At 38.6% G+C, this 22,856-nt stretch overlaps 1 long non-coding RNA gene across 4 annotated transcripts in view; it reads right to left on the reverse strand.

Annotated features, from left to right (window-relative positions):
* LOC138202855 (uncharacterized) overlaps nt 1–10,074 on the reverse strand; it is a 28,654-nt gene extending 18,580 nt beyond the window's left edge. The window contains exon 1 of one of the 4 annotated variants that reach the window (XR_011178674.1): nt 9,950–10,074. This is a non-coding gene — a long non-coding RNA (uncharacterized lncRNA). Of the gene's footprint in view, nt 1–2,311; nt 2,581–5,854; nt 5,911–9,949 lie in introns of those variants that run through there. The other 3 variants (XR_011178675.1, XR_011178672.1, XR_011178673.1) reach the window with 3 other exon arrangements.
* Nucleotides 10,075–22,856: the final 12,782 nt, after the last annotated feature.

Below are 22,856 nucleotides of genomic sequence, written 5' to 3' on the forward strand. Positions count from 1 at the left end.
GCAAACGTCAACACACACAGACACACACCATCTGAGCTGTCTTGTTTAAGGGCGCACATCAAATATTGTCAGTCATGGTCTAAATAGAGCATGCTGGGACTTCAGGGATATTCACTCATCTCTAAGGCTTGCTGATTCCACTCTAAGAATAGATCAAACTCTGAGCCGATATCCTATTTTGTTCTTATCTAGCAGGCGAACGCAAAAATAATCCACCCAGCAAAAACGCAAATTTGAACAGATTCAGCTGGAAAGCAGGTTCTAAATAGGCCGAAGACAGCTGGGTATGACACAGTCTCTGTTCCTCTAACTGACTGATGCAGTATGATATTGAGGTGTTGTACCCTGCAGGTTCTGGTTGGGTAGCAAAGAACCAAAAAAAACAAAAAACACATGTAACGGAAAACTATTGATAGCAGGTATGTTAGCACGCAGTAGTTCAGTCCTATACGTCCAGCCAATGCTCCACTAAGGCTTCATATTGCACCAAGTGATGTGCATTCAATTATACATCACATTCCTAATGTCAAGTTCATTGCAGCCAGGGGACATCACTTAGACTACCTCACTCATAAAAGAAATAGACTCAGAGTATTAGAGGAGTCAGGATGTGAATGCAGCTCTGCAAGATAAATTCACACTCTTTAATTATTATCTTAAATGAGGGCTATCCCAACTTCTAAGCCTACCAGAAATCGCCATAACCCACATGTGAGATCTCAGAAAGCGATGTGATGCTGCTGCCAACACCGCGTCACGTGAGTCCTGGATTGACCAATCACATGAACCCTTTAACTATTTCTGTCTCACCCCTCAAGATATTACTGTAATAACACCCACACAGTTATGACAACTACACAGCAGCATGCAATGTGTATTTTTAGCCTGATTCTCCACATGCATCACTCCCTTTGTGTCCTAAAGTTGAACCAAACGCTGATTTATTGATCTTCAATAGGCCCCAGCATCACCGCTATGCCCGCACCACGAACCCTAAAAGCATGCAACATTCAGGCACGCAATTCCTCTGAAACGTGCCGACACTTCTCCACGAGAGGAGGGCAACCACGGCTAAAATCACGCCGGTGCCGTTTCCAGGCTCGGCGGACCAACCCCCCCTCCTCCACCACTCCTGCTCCTCAGCGGCGGCAGCGGCGCCTCAGCATCCGTCCCTCCCGCTTCCTCCCGCTGTTGCTGCTGCCCGCCCCGGCATCATCTCCTCCTCCTCCTCCTCCTCCTCCTCCATGCCGAGCGAGAGGAGCCCCGGTCTCCGAAGTGCTCGGCGTCAGTTCGTACTTTCGGTTCTCTAGCTTTATGAAATTAAAACTCATACAGCTAGATAACCAAAGACACAAACTAACCCGTCGTCTCTTAAAGGGGCCGCCTCTCCGATAAACAGAGAGAAAAGAGAGGATAGAAAGAGGGACAGAGAGCCTGCCTGTGGTCACATTGCACTGAGAGCCCCTCACACACACACACACACACACACACACACACACACACACACACAGAGAGAGAGAGAGAGAGAGAGAGAGATGGAGAGAGAGAGGGAGAGAGAGGGAGGGAAAGAGAGAGAGAGAGGGAGAGGGAGAGGGAGCGAGACTCAGCATAATGAAATATATTCATAAAATCTATTTATTTATCACTAAATGTTGGTGAGAGATAGTTCTAGCACGCAGGTTGGAGCTTAGTGGCTTCCATAGTTTACACACACACACACACACACACACACACACACACACACACACACACACACACACACACACACACACACACACACACACACACACACACTTTGACATACAGGCCCAATAGAGCTCCTCCACCACAGTCTGTCACTTTCAAATTCAACTGATATTTGCTGCACACTATCAAACACACAAAGCAGAAAGCAGCCTTTACAAGTATCAACAACATAAACCTGCATTTTGCTTTGCATGTAGCTGCACACTGACACTACTGATCATTTTGCAACCCTGTCAAAAACCATAAATGATATTTCTGGCAGCATGGTGGGTTCACAGTGCAAGATTTAAGCTCTTATATTATATTATATTATATTATATTATATTATATTATATTATATTATATATTCACACATACAGCGTCCAACCCACCACACATGCACGAGGGCAAAGTTGCTATTTCACTGCCGTCAGTTATGTTGTAATATCACAGCTTCACTTCACATGAAAGACACACGCCTGCCACAGCCAGTGTGATGAACACACACACACAACAGCCCTTTCAGTTAGACTCACTGCTATTTCAATGAGTCACAGTAGCCACATAAAGCCAGCATCCCACTTACTTGCACATCAGGCTAACTCCACTCCACCACAGTCAATATCCTCCAATAATTTCAAGTCCTCCTTGGATTTTCCCTTCAATCAGTGTCTGATTTGATCGCATCCGACGAAAGAAAGTAGTGTAAAAAAATAAAAAAAAGAATAAAAAAAAAAAAGAAGCAGATTATTATCGCTCATTAAGTGTCCTGCTTCCCTCTATGGACTTGTAGAGGAACAACACGGTGTCCTTTCCCTCACACACGCAGGCTGCGACTGACAAGTGCGGAGAGTCCACACGGTGAGAAGAGGGGATAAACTCCGCCTCAGAGAGAGGGAGGGAGAGGGAGGGAGGGAGGCGGGAATCTGAAATTATTAAAGACAATTTGAAAATGAATGCAGGTGTGTGTCAATCAGGAGCCAATTCCCTCCAATTATCCTCATTAGTGCGTAAATTATTTCCAAGAGCAAATTAGCATTGATGCAGATGGAGATCGGTCAAATCTGATGTTGTCAGGGTAATAGCTGCACTTTTCAGAGATTAATTACAGATTTATTAGACTTTCCTTCATTTAAGCTATTTTTTTTAGTACTTTGCAAGGCTTCCAGTGTCGCTTGTATTTTATTTTGTGTAGTTTTCCATTTAAAATTAGCATCATATTCAGTGGGCGAAATGGGAGCACAAACTTCATACATTTTAGAGGGCAGGGTTTTAAAACACAGTAGGTGACAAATTATCTTTAAAAGACCGTCTTTGGAATAGAGCTGTTATTGAAATAATGAAAGCTAGAGCTCATTTTCATTCATGTCAAATTATTAGAAGACAAAACTAAACAATTAAAAGCAAAAACACAAACTGGGATGTTTCTGATAATTATAATATTTAAAAAATAGTCTGTCTAGTTCTGCTGTGCACGTTATAAAATCCTAAATATGTGATTATATCTAGATTTTATGAAGACAATTGAGAAATAAGGTCAATTAGCTGACCTACATTCTCATTACGGTCTCGTGTGAACCGATTATGGCTGCTCCATACATGATTTTACATTTTTCTGACCAAATTTCGTCAATGCGGATACACACAGTAACATGTAAGAGGATTTTAGAGCATTGCTTTTTTTTTTTTTCCAGTAACCTGTCCAGAGGCTGCATAAAGGAAAATACATGCTGCAATAGCGTCTCTTTTTAATTTTAAATCTATATAAAAACTCGGTGTTGAGGCACAGAGCAGAGGAATTCAGGGTTTTTGTCCTTGGTGCAGAAAAGGCCTACGCCTATAGCTAAATCCGGATAGCATTCAGGCTTTAATGCAGCTTTATCTCGGGCGATATTATGATGTGAGTGATACCTGGGCTGAGGAGATGAGATAGTGAGCATGATAACAATCACGCCCTTTGATAGAAGAAGCCATGTGGCAGAGACAAGACCAGGATAGCAACTTGCAATATCTCCCAAAGTTTGAAAGGATATTTAAAAAAAAAAAAAAAAGACAGTGTAATCAGTATGTGTGTGTGTGTGTGTGTGTGTGTGTGTGCGCGTGTGTGTGTGTGTGCGCGCGCGCAGGTAAACCAATAAAAGAGCAGGGAGCTACAGTCCATGTTTTCAAAAGAAGCTTGCATCAGATTACATATCTGATTATTGCGCATGGGCAATCTGTTGGTATCATGGAGGTGCAGCTCTCCTGTCAGGCTGCAGCACAGGTCGGACTTCACTCTATGAATCATTCTACTCTGCATCATTTATACTTAGATCTAATCAGCTGTGGCCTCTGCCGCTGCCATCCTGTAATTGAACTTGCACCACATCGTGCGTTAGCGCGGTGAAACAGAAGCGAGAAGGCCTGCACATTAAAAAAAAAAAAAAAAAAAAAAAAAAAAAAATCATTACTGCAACATTAGCATGAGAGAGGTGCTTTTCATTGCACGGCCCTCATTCCTCCTGAGCATGCGCGACCAAGTAGTTTGAGTACACGTGCATCGCTATATTGCACCTGTTTCCAGAGTACAGTAATGAAACATACTATTTATAGCAGTGATTAACGAAAATTAGGAGATAAAGTGAGTGTTCCTGCAAAGTGTCACATGCACAATTACAATTACGCGTTAATAAACAATGAGTTGATTGTACTAAGACTGCTGTTTGTCCTATACAATTGATGGATCCATTGTTTTATCAATACAAATCTTTAAATGCCGGAGCAGTTCTATTTCAAAAGTTGCTTTAAGATTTTAAGTTTTTTCCCTTCAAATGAAAACAGTTTTGGAAACTATTTTGTTAAATCCATGATAAAAAAAAAATGTTTAATCAATTCCTGGACACAAACTGAATTCAGATCACTGCAATGAACGTTTGAAAAAAAAAATGTTGAACGCTGTGTGTGTGTGTGTGTGTGTGTGTGTGTGTGTCCTCAGATGGATTTTCCCACAAACAAGTGACAGGGAAAATGTGTGTATCCCCCCCCCTCAAAAAAGAATAAGAAAAAAAAAAAAAAAAGGAGAGAAAGAAGTCAACATCAAGTTCAACAACGTGCCGGAGAGAAATTTACATGACAATCAGGTCTGGGATCCTCGAGGTACCCCCCCCCCCCCCCCCCCCCCACCCCTCTCCAACCCTACACAACAGAGTCTGGCGTCAGCCCCGCTACACTTTCCCAGGCTCACAACAATATCCTCCTGCTGAACTCTGCACTGCAGCGCTGCCTGGGGCCTCCCCCCCCTCTCACCCCCCATCCGCCTCCCTCCCTCCTCGCCTCTACTACCACATGAATACTTTTTACATGAGCGCACGGCAGCGAAGAACCTCATTAAATATTCTGGGGTTTGCGTAAACTTTAAAGCAGGCTGATTGACAGTTTCCCCTGCACGACGAGGAAAAAAAAAGAGGCTAAAAATGAAAAATAATGTATTTACATTAAGTGTGTGCTGATCAAGAGGCCTCATTGTAACATCATGTTTTTTTTCTTTTATGAAATGATAGAAATCTAAAATTCCAGTGACAGTTTTGTCCATACGTCTGGAGCATAAATAAGCAAAGAAATTTAAAGAAATTCCAGCTGGAAAAAAGCTAATTATTTAGAACAATATTTTACACTCGGTGCTTTGCTCAAATCTTTAGTTTGTCATCTATTCTCTGGTAAGCTAACACACACACCAAGATACGCCATTCTCTCGTGTAAATAGAAGCATTATGTTAAATAGGAACATTTTTTTAATTCAAACGATTTAAAATAAAGACTAAATAACGTGCAGCCAACCATGCCGCAGCTTGTCTTGTCAAAATATTAAAGGCCACTTACAAATTACTTGATAATAATCCAGAATTTACATTCACGAAAACTAATTTTAAAATCCAGATGATGATTTTAAAATTAGGCTGCATTATTTAGTGAATAATAATTTGCCCCAAAAATGCCTCCCTCTTGTTTCCAAACAAACTGGGCTCCATGCAGAGAGAGGGATCCTGTGAGGGAAAAGCGCAACGCCCGAAGCCACTTTCCTCCAAATCTTACGTTTCTTTAGCTGCTGCTTTAACCGAGTAACATATTATGTAGAATAATCCTCTCTTACCGGATAAAGCGGGTCAGACAGGAGTGCGAGGGCTGCGGCTGAAGACAGCGAGAGAGGCGAAGGGGAGGGAGGAGGAGGAGGAGGAGGAGGACGACGAAGAGGAGGAGGAGGGAATACAGCCGGCTCAGGGCCTATCAAATTTGTCAAACAGGCCCAATAATATTTTGGGGGGGAATAAACGGGAATATAAAACAGCCTGAAAGAAGGTGGCTGCTGGCTTTATTTTGAAATCAGACTTCACACCGACAAAATTGATGCAATAATGCACTGATGCGGTGGGGAATAAGGTAATGTCAGTAATATGGATCAATAACCAACACTTTAAAGGCTGATTTTCTTTATAAAATAGCTGTGTTACTTTACATATAGCCTACATAATTTTACAGAAGTCCACCTTGTCTGTTATAGTAGAGCCCAATTAACACAATTTGCAGCAAGATTTATTTAACGTTTTGGAGTAATTTAAAACACCTGAACAGAGAACTAACTCTTCAGGCTGTAGCCTCCATTTTTCCCGGAACAACTGCTTTATTCACCCTCCCCATGCCTATCCACAGTCAATACAATACTGTGTGGTAAAACCGTCAAAAAAAACAACAACAACCGTAACATCGTAGACCGTTGTCTTGTTTTATATGTTGAATATGTGAAACAGATGGAAACACATGATAAAAACACAGCAGAAAATAATCTAAGGCACGGTTTGATGCATGTGGGTATAATGCATGCTGTATGTTCACGTGTTTACAGTCTGTTTATGACCGACCGATGACAGACAAGAATGCCATTTACACATTGGGATAATACATTATTATTGGCTGCTGCTCACTCGCCCATAAACAGACTCTGTTGGCTGTTTCAAGAGCCGGAGACATGAAGTTTAATGATTTAGATCTTAAAACCAAACGATTTGCTGAGAGCAGGCTCGTCGTGAAAAGGTACAAGTGTAAACTAAAGAAATACAGCATATTGTAAAAAAATTGAAGTCATTCACTGCAGGACGAAACAGCGACACACTTTGGTGAGAAGGAGAGGGTCACCTTTTTAAACACTTTACAGTACAGTGACAGTTTCTGTTCTGCTTTTTAGGAATATGTAGTTATTAGGTAAAGTTTGCTCGGAGATTAGAAAATAGAAAGGAAAGAAAGTTAGAAACCTAAAACCAAACTTCTGGTGAAAATACAGTCTATACATTTAAATGAAAACGTAATATATTCAAATACAGAATTTTAATAGCCAATTTAGGTCCTCGGTGGACCTAAAAATAAACATTTTAAGAAATTGAAATTGAAATTGAAAGAAAATATGACCTATTGGAAAATGTATGAAAACAACAGTGTTGGGAAATTAAAGCCACACAGCCAAAAACTATAGCATTATATTTGAATACAATGAGAATGGAGTTGAAGTTACATTATCAAAATAATAAATTATAATCTTTTTATAATGGTTACTATTATTTACTTTTTATTAGACAAGTTAACCTGTTGAAACTGAAATGGAAATATTAACTTTAAAACTGACAAGTTTCATATTTTAGAAGGCTGAGTGACACTAAGGTTATTTCATATTGTAAATGGTAAATTATTATTCTTGTTATTATTACTATTATTATTACAATTATTTCACTTCATAGCCTGCAGCCCTGTAGCTGTTAGGCTAAGTGTGCTGTTCTTCCCTGATCTACAAACTTTTATATTTATTATTCCTCTTTGCATCATCTTTATCATTCACATGGAAATAATAAGAATTAGATCACATAAACTTCAACTTAGATTACTTAAACTTGGATTTCCTTTATTTTACTTCTTTTCCTAACCTTTGTAAAGCTTTTACACTTTTATTCATTATTTTTGTGATAATTGATGTTAAATAATGTTGGGTTGTAAGTCCCTGCACCTATGAAATTGTACCTTGGCTATATGTTACATGTTGTGATTAAACAATAAAACAACATGATTAGATAATTCAACACACTGCCTGTAAAATGTAAACATTATTTTGGTCACTAGATGAGAAATAAATTAAAGAATGCTGTTTGTGGACACAATGAATCAAATAGATAATTTAATGATATAGTCAATATACTGTCTTGAAAAAAATATTCAGACTTTGTTACGACTATAACTGTGTATCAACATTACCTGTGTTTTCTGGAGCTGTCGACTCTGCACGCCCTGATTTGTTTTGCTTTTAGACTTTATTATACACTTAATCTCTAACGCTGAATCACACACACTGATAGGCTTTTTTTTTTTTTTTTTTAATTTAGTGTACTTTACAGGGAAAAGAATTACGCCTAAAGTGTATTTGACATGTGGTTAGAATGAACTTCTCTTACCGGGATCTCTCTCCTGTGTGTGTGTCTCTGTTTGTTTGTGTAGGTTGGGTTTGGGGTGTAGATTTTTTTTTCTTTTCTTGTGAATGGTATATTAAAATATTTCAATTAAAATAAAAAAGCATATTTGAAAGTGTGTGACATATTTACTGCAAAAACACCTTTGCATGTTTGTTTAGAATAAATTCTGAACTTCGTAAACTTTCAAAGTTTTCCGATTATTTGTGAAGTTCCAGGATTGTGCAGAGCAGATTAGTTATGAGACAGTAATCTACTATTTCTTTTTAATGATTGTAACTTTGTCTTTTACACAGAAATTAAGCAGAGGGTAATAATATAGATTTTATATTTTTTTTACTTTTAATTATGAGAATTCTATGTGGGATTTCTTTTAAACAATGAAGTTAACAATATGATCTCAAATGAGACAATTAAATAAAGGAAATATTGAGCACAATTAGAATTTTTCCCTCATCAATATCTTTGCAAATTCGATATTATTTCCACTCTACCTATTGAATTAAATGTATGGAGGCAAATGACAGTGAACAGTGGCATGAATAGTTCATAAATGTTTCACTTCTTTATGTTGTTATGGTCTGCATCCCATTTATGAACGGACTATGAACAGTTTTGGTGTTGATGTTGGATGTTATAGCTCACAGGCCTCATTTTACACTGAAACAAGTACCCATCAAAGACTCAACTCAAGACACAGCATCAGGCTCAAGTTTGGCCTGCACAACATAAAAGAAGAATTTGTATATGAAGTAATTTAAGAGAGAAAAAAAACCATGTATTACAATTAGAAAAATTCAGTTCATGTATTTCTACTGCTTTTATCATGACTGAGGATTTTTACATTTTTGATGTCCTGTTCGTTTGTGCATTTAATACTGTCTGGGTTGTAAAGGAATAAATCACAACATGAATTTACAAATGACATCACACCTTTAGTGTGATTTTCAATCAAATAATATTGTGCTTTCAAAGACGACAGACAGTAGCCAGAAACTTACCAAATAGGCTACAAGATATAGAATTCATTTCAAAATATAGTCCAAACTAATAATAAAATGCCATTTTAAAGAAATTTTAATGTTTCCAATTACAAAATGTACACACATACACAATTGCAAAATTTTGTGTAATGGCAATACTGAAAAAGATGGCCTATAAAAAAAAAAAAAAAAAAAAAAAAAAAAAAAAAAAATCTAATTTACACTATAAACCCACCCCACAAAAAGACCACAAAACAGCCAAAGAACAACATTTCTTAATATTGAGTGAATGTTCAATAATTGGGGTGTATTCATGGTAAACAAAATGTACTGTTAGAGGTAGCCTACAAAAAGGTTGAGATTTGTTTATTCTCATTGTGCACCACCTTACCTTTAGCCAGTGATCAGTAATCCCTAAATGCTGATAACAGATTTTCCACAAACACGCTAAAAAAAAAACCTAAAAAAAACTTTTTTTGTTTGTTTTTTTGGGACAAATTAATTCATATTGTAAAGTGTTATCATGGTAACGTTTAGAAGGAAAAACACAGTGCAGAAATATGATCAGTTTACAAGAGTTTATAGTTAGAAGACTAAAAAAAAAATAACACCCACTGTTTTAAAAACTCCAGACGGTCCAAATATAGAGGCTGTGGCATTTTTTTTTTTTTTTCACGAGCACACGAGAACCACGGCTGTAAAGGTTGAGCGAAAGTTGTGTAAACGTAAGTACAAATTGAGCAGTGAAGTTCTTACCACAGCAGGCTCGTGCGGAGACCTGTTAATTCCTCCTCTGCCTGGTGCGAAAGAGGGACCGCGAGCATCAGCCCTCGTGCCTTAATTTGAAGCAGGCTGGGTTTTATGATAATCAGAGCTGACACCGACCTGTGCGGCATGAATAGAGGAGGGCACCCTCGAGCCTGCGTTCCCACGAGCCGCATTCCTCCGGTCAAGTTCAAGCTCAAAGCGCGAGCCACCATTACTATGCGAGGCGTGCCGCGTGGCTAATTCCAAAAAGGCGCGCACTCCCCGCCGTGGGAGAGTTCGTCACCTTGTATTCAAATGCAGCAGCAGACAAATAGACGGGCCCACTGTGTGGCTGTCAGCAGCACTCTGAGACCAAAGAGGCAGCTCTTGTGTTTTCACTTTCACCAAAAGAGTGAGTAAGTAAATAAATACAAAAACATTCAGTCTGATTGTTAAATCAATATCAATAGAAAAATTGCAACATTCTTTAAATATCTAAAAAGAATCATCGTGCTTCTTCTTCTTTTTTTTTTCTTTTTTTTTATCGCTCCATTTAAAGATGTACACGTTTTTCTTTCATTTCTGCCTTTTTCATAAAATGTTGTTCTCCTTTCCTGAAGTAAACTCACTCGTCACAGTGGGTCAGATTTGGACAAACTGACTCAAAGACAGTCCAGACACAGGCCTAGTCATGATCCCTAAAGCCAAAGTGTTGTCTCTCACTGTATGTATTTATTTCTTCAGATTGAGGTTCAGAAAGTCAAACAACAATGAGCATCTACAGATGCATTTAAATAAATTCACATGGTTCTAAAAATCATCAGAGGTTCTAGAAACACAATCAGAAAAAGTTATGAGTGATTTTCTTGCATATTTTGTCACAATTTACAGGATGGATTGATGTTGCTTTGTTTTCTCCACGAGGAAACAAATTCCTAAAAAGTTTTTAAGGACTGGATGAGCAGTGAGAGATGATTTGGGGCTGTACAATTGTGTGTGGACTGATAATGACACTTAAACAAAAATACTTTGTGTTCAGGAATGCACACGCAAGGAAGTCTCTGATGTTAAACTTCGGGGTATGTCTGCTTTGACCTGCAGGAACAATAATTAAAAAGTCAACTTAAACCATTAATAACAAAATACAAAAACAGAGAGAAAAACCTCATTTTTAGTGTAGTTGCAATTCTAGCCAATTTAATGTGAGGTTATGTGTCTGTTGCAGTATATTTTACAAGATTACACATTTTATGTTACTTATTATGTTAAAGTTTGTTTGTGCTGTACATTTTCTCTACAAAATAAATTAGCCTTTAGAGCCAGTGAAGTTAAAACGAAGTTTTCAATTGTAAAATCATCAGAGGAATATTTGTGTTTTAGAATAATAAACAAAAAAACATTCTGGGAATAAATGAGTGTTTGAAGCTGTGATATAAAATGATACGAGGAAAGAAAGCAAATGGATAACTGGAGCTCATACTTCAACTTAATATTAATCAGTCAATGGGCTATTTAAGATTCCTCATGGGCTTATTCCAATTTTTTAAAACACAAGTTTTAAATTTCCATTTAGGATTGTAAACACAGAGCTTGTCCCCTTCATTTAAATGTTTGTTCTGATAAATATTTTTACAGCTCTGCTTGTGACTTTGCCCACATTTAACAATCTTTCTAGTTTTCTTAAAAATAATTGTTTACAATGCATTATTTCTACAATCTTACAAGATATTGGACATTTTGTGATCTCTTGCAACAAAGTAAGAAGCTGAACTTGTATATAGATTCACTTTCAAATTTATTTAAAACAAAAAAGTCCACAAAGAAAACAACAGTTCAGCATATAACATTTAAATAACGTATTGTCCAATACAGCATGCACAAACACAAGTGTGTTTTCAATGTATTTCAACCTGCTTGATAAACTTTATATTTCTGCTAAATATCTATTCAGTTATATTTAATAATACAATTTAAATAAAATGATGTGTACCTTGGTCACTTTTCACAACCAGGACTTCAGACCAGGACCAGTTGTCTACAGTAGGACTTCAATATGAGTTTGATTGCAGCAGCAGAAGATTCCCACATGTATAGCATGATGTAAGTGTGATGTGTCTCGCCACAGTATAATTGGCTGGCTCAGTCCCAGACAGGCCTGTCCCACCTCCCCATGTTCCTGCATTTGAGGTCCCATAAAACAGTGTCTGGCTCGCTGATCCCACGACCCCCAAGGGAATAAATCCCTCACTCATAACTTGGGATTCTCTGGTTCCGAGTGTGATCGTCAAGCAGGAAGTTTTACATATCAAGTTAATTCCATTATCATCCTAATATTACCTATTTATAGGTCCAAATTAGTATTTTAAAATGCATTCTCCCCTGTGATATCATTTCTAATGTTCTGTCACGTGCAAAAGTAGCATTCACATCTGAAATGTAATTCTTTGTTTATAACAATCGTGCAGCAAACAACAAAAATTAAATTAAACACATCCCTGAATCTGATTGGCAGCATGTAGCTCTGCTTTTGTCCCACGTTTACTAGCCTGTAGACTTTTCACTGGCCTCCGTTTTACAGGCTGGACGACCTCATAAAGACATTTTACGTTCAACTCTGAGGTCCTGCTGAAAGAAACAGATTGATCAGTGTGCGGGGAAACATTTTATTATGTAATGACCACAAAGAGGGCTGGCCAGGTCAGAGGTGAGGTGAACCCCTGACCCCCCCCCAAGAGCTGCGGAGTGTGCCGGTGACCACGGGGCTCTTGATGAACTCGAGGACCCGAGGACAGTGCATCGGGTGACCTTTGGTGTCACTTGCCGGACAGCAGACGGATGTGTCGTTAACTCGGTCGGCGCTGATCAGTTGACCTGTGGAGGCATGGGGCCGCGGTGAGGATGTTGTCTCAGAGGATTGTTGCATCTCAAAGATCAAAACAGGGTTATGAAACGTTAAAACCTCTCGTCATTTGAACGCTTGTCACTTTTAAAACAAAACTACAAGAACATGGCAACACACTATTTTAACCTCCACTATTTAGCATTTATAAACAGCACACTTCATCAATTAATGGTTTTCTGTAAGAAGACGTAAGGACATTTTAGGTGTTCATTATCTTATTCATAACTGATGCATAAACATTACTGATAATACTGTCCAGCACAGCTGTAATTGTATATAATGATACATGGTCACACGTGAACAAAGTCTTACAGCGTGTCACCAAGCTTGAATTTAATTGTTTTACATGTACAACTATTTATGTTCAAAACTCTCAATAGTTTTTTAAAAAAAGGAAAATATTCTTAACTCAAGGTGCACTTTCTTCCTGAGCTTTCAGGTTCATCCGATGACCTTCATAAGCAGATGAAGTTTGTTCTGTGGTCTCAGAGAGTCAAGAAGAATTTATACATGAATACATTAATATAAAGATATATTATTATATGGATACAGCAGTGTTATAGTTCAAACATTTATTAAATAGTAAGTCATATTTCACAGGATAATTTATTGTTGTTAACAGATACATTCATAAACACTAACAAAGTGTCCTCTTATCTACTTACAACTCGGTTTGTTAACGTACTGCTAGAGAATGATAAATAATCAAATCTGATCTAATGAATACCCATTCAGCCTTTTATTCCGTTAAACTGGTCTAAAGTGGCTTCATTTTGAGCAGTAATACCTGAGTAGAGTCGATAATGTAAGGTCTGGTAGTTTCAGTATTTATGGAGATTTCTGATGTAATTCTGCTGCATGTTTAGATCAGGTTGACTCAGCCAGCCGAGTCAGTCCAGTCAGCCAGAGCCACGACAGTATGCCAGAGACAAAACTGACCAGACATATTAGCGATGGAGGACAAAAAGGAAACTTTACAACACAAGGTTGTAAGGTGCTTTTTACGGAAATCAAATATTTTCACTTGGTTTGAAGCCGTTTTAATTTCGGTTTGGCATCTACGACACATTTTGAAATGTTTCTTCTTGAGGAAGCTGATCCTCAGCAGTAATAAAAGGAAATCCTCTTTATACTTTGCCAGCACATGATGGTCAGTTTTAAGCAGGACTGGGCAGGCACTGGTGGGCAGACAACCCCCCCCCCCCTCCAGCCCATCACACACACACACATGCACCGCAGGGCAGTCATTTTTCACTCAGCCCTATGGGCCTCTGACAGGTCTGGGAGAGGGTCTGCCTCCATATAAGGCAGACTGGCAGGACTGACACCTCATAGCAACGTTAATTATGGGCATCTGTTTGGATGGCCCAGTCTGGGGGCCTTCCAGGGTCCGTGGCTGTTGCCATAGGGACGGTGGAGAACCGTTGGTGGTTTGAGGGGCAGACAGAGACCCCGTTATTCTCCTGAGGGGTGGCCAGACGTGACCCCCCACTACTCACCCCTTTTGATTTGGGTGGGAAACAGCGAGCAGCCAGCCAGGAGAGAGACAGATCATTTTAGGTTCATTTTGTGGACTGTGGGTGCACATGCAGAGAGACTGACAAAAACGGCACAGAGCAAATGCAATTTGAGTTGTGGTGCAGGAATACTGTATCACTGTAGGAGAGAGCGGTCCCTGTTTCACCACATATTTCACAAAAAAAAAAAAAAAAAAAAAACATTTTCTGAGTTTAAAATTAAAATCTGGATTTTAGATAGCTCAGTTAAATCAAGTGGTTAAACTGTCACGGGGCTGCAAACAAAGTAAAGGGAAAATAAATTATAAATATTAAACAAAAAATCCACACACACACACACACACACACACACACACACACACACACACACACACACACACACACACACACACACCCTTTATTCCCACTTTGCATATATTAGCCAGTGTCTGTGTTCTGAAATGCATTGTTGTGTTTTCCCACACCTCCCTATTTGATGTCTCTTTTGTCACAGTGAATAAAAGCAGACTGATGAATGGGAGGAGGACTGCAGCTCCATCTGAGGGGGACAGACCCGCATTAAGAGGCAGCTTCAGGCAGCTGGGGGACCCCAGCTGGACAAGATGTGAACAGCAGAGAAAACGCTCAACCTCACGACTTAAACTGGAACCTAAAGTTCTGTTTTCTTTGAACTTTTAAGATTACACAGGAAGTTGAAAATAACTGTTTAGTCTCCATGTTTGACTGTGTGAAACAACAGCTAATAATGGAGCTCTTAAATGAAGGAATATGCAAATAAAAATAGTGGCGGGAAAAGTAAAAATGACGTTAGAATAATATAAGAATAGAACTAGTCTTATTTCAATTCGTATATTTAATATTGTTTGTTTATTGATGTATCAACATGTAAGGACGTCTTGCTGTAGATGATCAGGATGGAGTTAAAGTTAACTGCCTTACACTTTTAACAGTAGAGCCCAATCAATATTGGGTTTTTGGCATCGATACCAAGATTGCGTTCATGAATGCTATATTTTATGGCGGCTTTTCTAAAAAATTGCGATGTAACTTGCAGAGTTTTAGGTCATTTTTTGCAGTAACTATGCAGTAAATATCCTGGAGGGAATGATAAGTAACTATAACAAAACACAAATAGCACAAATTCAAATTGTCCCCAAGCATTTCTGCATTTTGCTTTACAGCAAAAGCTTTTATGTCATATTAGCCAACATACACAAATACAATAAATCTATGATAGGCCAATATTAGCGATGAAATTGATGAAAGATATATCTAGATATTATCACCAAATTTACCACAGGTATCAAAGTACTCATAATGCAGAAAATTGACCCATGTGAATTTTGTACTATATTATATTGTTATTTTCCTGATTATATACGTGAATGTATAAAGCCTTGTTGGTTAAAAGGTAGACATGGATCTGAGTACTTGGTTAGTTTAATATACATCAATGAATTACCTTCTATGAGCTCATCGTGTGTTTTGTAACAGAGTAAACAGGATATGTAGTTTATTGTGAAATATAGTGGAGTAGAAGCACATAATAACCTGAAATTAAAATAATCAGAGAAGGTAAAAGCAACACCAAATTCTTCTGATGTGAAGTACTTAAGTTAATGAATGTATTTACTATTAAGTAGTAAATTGGTCTCTTATCAATTATTGCAATAATCGGTACAATAAGAACTTTAAATGTTTGACTGTGATGACTTGACTTTGAGATGACAGTTATTATTTTTTACAATCAATTCAATACTGCTGCCTGAAAACTACTGAAGTTTGTAATCATGATACATTTTATTTCCTTACTGATACTTATTCAAGAAAAATCTATCCTACCCATCCACCTATAGGAGAGAACATATTGTTTTCTTGATTTTATTTAACTGTATTTTACAGTGTGACACCAATTATTCCCACTAGATGGCCCTAAATCATCACAATGAAGGCAGTCTGCAGCCTCATCCTTAACGTGTTCCCTTATGTGAAGTTATAGCGAGTCTAATGTATAAAATACAAGCTTAAATTATTATTTATTTTTTCAGTCAAGGTTTTCATACCACAAACTTCTCAAAATTGTAATTCAGTGTCCTCGCTGTCATTGAGAAGTCTTCCCTGAAAGGGGTGTTGCAAAAGTTTAAGAAGGCCTGCTCTTCCCTTTCTGTCCTTTAGCAGAGTCAAACTGACTCTGAGGTGTAATTTACTGGAGCACCTCGGACACGCCACAACAACTTGGTGTCCTTCAAGAAAGTTCCTCCAAATATTTATTAGCACGACAGCGACAGCAGAGAGAAAGAGAGCGAGCAGCGGCTGTGAGACACAATGGTTGGATTGCAGTGTTTCGACCATTAGCGGCACAGCGCTGCGAGAGCGTGGAGACATGGGGGGGCAAAAGGAGGCGACCTGGTATCAGGACTCGTGAATGTCACAGTTCAGCTCTCCTGAGGCTGCTGAGGTTTCAATTAGACTACCCTTTTTACCCAGGAGGTTAAAGACCAGCCCTGTGCAGTGATCAATGGGAGTCTTAGTCTAGCCTGCTGGCTGGATGCGTGTCTATTAGAGTGTATAGGTGTACAAACCTTTAACCTAGAAATCAGTGGAATATGGGAAACAATAAATGTTCACGTACAATGTCTGTACTTTAATGTGACATCCTGTCAAGGAGGATTCAGTGGTGCTGTGATTAGCAGTGTGCAGCATGGATATTTCTGCTACTCAAGGATTTACAGGTATGTCTGCATAATCCTCACACATCATGTTCGCCTCACCAGACAGACAGACAGACAGGCGGACTGACAGCAATGACACAACTAAGGCAGAGGAAGATGTTCAGAGTCTACTGAATAAATGAGGGACAACCAGGCTGCTCAGAATAACAATGAAGTATGAAGGCCAAATTTTTGACTTAATGGACCTCCAGGAAATACTTTGCTTTCTGGTTTAAACTTATGTCAGAAGACTCATCCACTCATGTCTGTAATGTTAATACGGGGATGTAAACAGGGAGAAACAGCAAGCCCGACTCTGTCCCATGAACAAAATAAACCCACTTCCCAGCACCTCTAAAGCTCACTTATTGATATAATATAATATAATATAATATAATATAATATAATATAATATAATATAATATAATATAATATAATATAATATAATATAATATATAGTGTGACAGGGTTGATGTGTTAGCCTCTAACTTAATGCAATCTCTCATTCAGCACAGCTTTGACTGGTCTTTCTGAAAAATTAATCTTGTTCCTGTAGTTTACGCTTCATATTGTGAGACAAATCTGCATCCATGACAATGGCTGCTATCAGAAATGGAAAACTGTAATTAGGACAAAAAGTTTTTGTGGTAATCATACAAAATGATAATTTCAATACAAAATCAGTAGTCATGCTTTACGCTCACATCAGGTTAAACTACATGGAAGGGTTACAGAAAAAGAACAGCTCGTCAGCCAGAGTTACACAACTTGGATTCTCCTGACAATAAGTGTTGCAAACATGACAAACTAGCCACCATAACTGACAGAAACTGATACAAGGGCACTTATTACCAGTGCGGATGTCCGTGTGTGTTATCCACTGACAAGTTGGTAACATCACCTCAAGATGCGGGTACACCAAGCTGACTTGGTTTATGATCAAAAATAAGTTGACAGCTTTGCTAAACACAGCCGAACACAAAGCAAGCAGTGCAAGCGGGCCAACTAAAATCTTGCTGTGCACACCTACTCTGAACCAATAGACTACAGACAGACACTGTGAGCAGACACTCATAAACATAGTGGAGTATTTAGCAGCTACAGAACCAGCTATTTCCCTCAGGAGTAGGTAGAGACCAAAAGCAGAGCTAAAAGAGAGTTGCTATTGGACTGCATTTCTCAAGTGGCCTGAGACATGATTTTAAATGACTCTAAATGAAAGCTAATGTTGCTTTGTATCTGCTCAATATGTGAATAAGCATCTTGGCTACCAAGTTCTCTATATCAACTCAATAGGTCTCAATGTTGTGTTCACAACTTGTTTTGATTGCCAAGACCAAAAGGCCCATAAAAACCAACAGAGGCTCACGGCTCGTCACAAATTTCCCGCAACATTAACCTGACTGCATCTGGAGTCAGTATGAGATTGTATTAGTGTTAATTGGCTCTCCTTTAATAGCTGTGTATCTTCAAGATGCACAATATTTCCAATGGAGTTATGTGCTTTAAAAAATATGTTGGATTCACGCTGTGTTAATGTTCTGACAAGCCAAATGTGTTGTAATTAGGAAAAACAAACAGATGGGCATTTTCATGAGAGGCATTAGACGTGGGTGTGTGTGTGAAAGGGAGAGAGGGACAGAGAGGAGAGTTAATTTATGTTTTCCCTGCGTTAATTTGCAGGTTTGGTGAGAAAATTCTAACTAACATCAACAAAACAGTTCAAGCTTCTCTGTGAGGCATTTTTGGTATTTCATATAATTTTATCGATTCTATATAAAATGTTCAGGACAGTTTAGGCTGCAGAAAATATCTGTTGTGGCCTTTATATCATTGTATACTTTGATCTGCTTTTTTCACTTGTGGGCTAAACCACTCCCCTAATCAATGAATTACATGCATTTCTGTGCAAAGCATCCTGTGTTTACGGTGATTGGAAATAGCTGTGGTCCATGTTTTCCTGTTCAATAGCTGGCAGTAGAGTAGAGACGACATTATGAACGGTTTTATGAGTGTACTCTGTTATGAAATATAGTCCTTGAACATAGTCGAGCTTCAAAAAGTGGAGCATGTTTTTTAGCAAAACAGAATGAGGCTGAAAAACAGAGAGGACCTGGGTGATGAAACGGGGTTAAAACTGGAGTAAAGTAGGTTGAGGAGTGAGTCTGTAGATCTAGTTGATCATTTAGTCAGATTTTTCTCAGTGTCAGGGAGGCAGAGTGAGGCAATAAGAAGGAAACAGGCCAACTAGGGCAAGTCCCACCTGCAGCGATGAAGAAATATGGAACTACTCGTTTCATTCTTTCATTATGTTACAGTTTTATATCAAAGTGACATTACGATATGATATAGGTGAGTTACAGCAGAGGAGACTAGAGTAATGATGGGTAGAGGAGGGAAGACTGAATCGCGTTAGAGTTGGTCTGTCACAACAATTTTTTGACCCGACTGCAATCATTGTGCATAATCGTTTCCAAACAGCTGGATGAAACTGACCGATGTGTCATATTGCCATCATTATTTCTATGTTGTTTTCCCCCGTTTAAAGTTTGACTGGCACTCTTAATAACATCATCTCGTTGAGCCCTCTTCTTTGGCTGCGGTTTAATTGTACAGAAGAGAGAATTAGAATTGGTTCCATCATATCGCATATGATGTATATATAATTTAAGTATTTTTTGTTCAAATGTTCAATGTCAATAAATGGCTATTCTTCCTAAGGCATAGTATTAAACTCTGATTAGGTCTATACTATAATAGTGGCATAAATTTAAAAAATTTAATACGTGACTCGAAATTAGTTGTATAACAATTAATCTCCAACTAAAACGTCATACTTCTGACATTAGATTATATTAGAGTTCATAGTGCAGAGAGGACCAGAGCACAACAAGGTAAAGTAGTTCAGGGTGGTTTCACAGCAGAGTTACAGCAAAATAGGGTCCTGTGGACTAAAGCAGAGTGTGGTGGTAAAAGGAGCACTCCAGAACGTCTTCTGTGTCTCTGCAGGGGGCTATAGTGGTTTTCACACCAACCCTGTTTGGTCCAGACCAAATAGAAACACCAGGTGTGAAACATGCCCCCGTCCACAGTCCGGACCAAAGGACCAACATTTGGTCTGACCAAAGGGAGTGGTCTGGATCAAACTGGTTTCGGCTTGTTTGCTGTGTTAAAAACAGATGTTTTGGACTTTCGCACTAATTACAGGAAGTTGTGTCGGGCTATCGTCACCCATTAAACAGCAGAAGAAAAAGTAGTTATGTCACAAAGTTCTTTAGCACACTCACAAAATTTCAATATAAAAATACAAATAAAGTATATACAATGCAACAAAAACATGAATTTTGGTTTGGACCTTGTTCCAAACTGAAAACACCTTACGTCTATAGGAAATAACTCTGATGATGTCATAGTGATGTCATTAGGATAATCTCAGACTGGCACTGAGATCTTAAATTTCGAAAAAGAAAGCTTGCATTACGAACTAGATGTGAAATTTTAAATAAATGTTGTTTTTTTTCCAAAGGGAAGTTCCAATGAAAGATGTTATTAAGTTAAAACATCTTAGGCAACTACTACTTTGATTCTTATTATTTCTTTTGTAAAAAGCTGTTTCTTAAGTTCTCCAACCTTCTCGGAAAGTAATATTAAACCGCTAGAGTGCTCCTTTATAGCAGAGTAAAAGAAAAACTACCAATGGAAGGAAATTATATTCTATTAATTTACCATAAAGTGGAGAACAGTAGATAATAGTAAACTTCGAGTAGAGTTTATATAATTGATCATGTTTTCACCATATAATCTATGTAGGTTAATACTAACATACATAAAAACCTGCTGTGTGTGTGTGTGTGTGTGTGTGTGTGTGTGTGTGTGTGTGTGTGTGTGTGTGTGTGTGTGTGTGTGTGTGCGCGTGTATGCGTGCGTGTGCTTTTCTCTCACGGTGTATTGTATGTGTGTGTAAAGATAGTATAATAGCCAAAAGCTTCAACAGCACAGTTTCCTGTTTTCAAAGCCATGTGTGGTTTTTATCTGCCGCTCTGAAGACAGCGACCAGATGAAACCAGATGGAACCAGGAGGAGAAGGACAAAGGCTGAGTGTGACATGGACCACAGATGCTGCACAAGAGCTCATTAGACAGACACACACATACATACACACACACAATTTCAGTCACCTACACACCCCAATCATGCATGAGATTGTACACGACTACACACAGAGGCACATGTGCACAAGCATCAACACACACAAATACACACGTACGTACACACACACACACACACACACACACACACACACACACACACACACACACACACACACACACACACACACACACACACACACACACACAGCTGCTCCCCCACACATGACCTGAATTTTATCTGCCAAGGTAGATCAGTGGTTAATTGAGCATGTAAAAGTTTTTTTCTTTTTTTTTGGTCAGTTGTGCATGCCTGCATGCCTCTGAGAGTATGTGTGTGTGTGTGTGTGTGTGTGCGCGTGTGTGTGTGTGTGTGTGGTTGGGGGTTGGGGCAGTTAAAGCTGTCGTCCAGGCTGATCTAAAAGCTCTTTCCCATCATCCAAACAGTAACACAAACACTGATGTACCCACAAAAACACGCACAAACCAACCAACCCTGAAACTTAGTAGATCAAAACAAATCCAAATCAACGCAACACCAAAAATAGTCTCACTCTCGCTCAGAAACATGGAGCTCAAACATTTGTATTATCCCTGCAAAACTATTTCTGATTTGGGAATTTGTTGCCTCTTCTGTTCTCTCCTCCTCCAAACTCTCAGCTCCCTTGATGCTTTTAATCCCTCTACTGCTGTTTATGACTTTTCCAGGCTGCCAATACATCCTTTCTAATATTTTTCTTCTCTAACTCAATACCAAGATACATCTTCACTTCGAGGACCATCTCATTTTAAAATCCTTGATACCTAAAACAAAAAACCTCAACCTGTGGCATTTTCAGATGCTTTCAGCCACAGTCCACATTAATAATTAGTAGATGGAGTTCACTAGTTTTCATGGAAATAGTTAATAGTTCATTAGGTGACCTGATCCCTATTCTTACTGTACTACCGTCCAGAGTCGAGAAAATTGCTCACTTTTGGTTAATACTTTGCCATAGAGCTGAAAATAGGGCAGGTGATGAAACGTTGATGTTTTGGATATACTGTACATGATTTTCACTGAACAGTAATACGAGATACTTTCTTTGTTTTATACAACCCGTCTGCGAATCATATTAATTGCAGTGTAGTTTCCAAACATAAACAAGGATATTAGACATTAACATTAGACAATAAATCATAAATATCATGCCTGATGATGCTACAAACTGCACACGTCTTTGGCCACAACTGTGATTATTCGGTTACATTTGATTCACATAGACATACGAAGTAATGTGTATTTGCACGTTATGACAGTATGATGGAGATAAAAGCAACTGTAGATATCTACAAACTGTGTCATGTAGCTTTAACAGGTTACGCGCGCATCCGCAGACGGCAATCAGTTTTTGGCGCGCGACCACTTTTTGGCAATACACCTATGGCGCTCGAGCTTTATTGGTCAAGTGTTGATATAGGGGAGGTTTCATAAGATAGAGAGAACTTAGGAAAGAGTAAGACAAATTAAAAACATTTCCTGTGCTTTTATGCCAGTAAGATACAAACACAAAGAACAACACAAAATACATTTCAGTGCGAGATGATTTCAACACGGAAGTTTACAGGCACCGAATCTGTCCTAACCCAGTGATCAAC

Source organism: Embiotoca jacksoni, unplaced genomic scaffold (genome assembly GCF_022577435.1).
Source record: "Embiotoca jacksoni isolate LCO1_2020_lvr unplaced genomic scaffold, fEmbJac1.0.p SCAF_22, whole genome shotgun sequence".
NCBI lineage: Eukaryota > Metazoa > Chordata > Actinopteri > Embiotocidae > Embiotoca > Embiotoca jacksoni.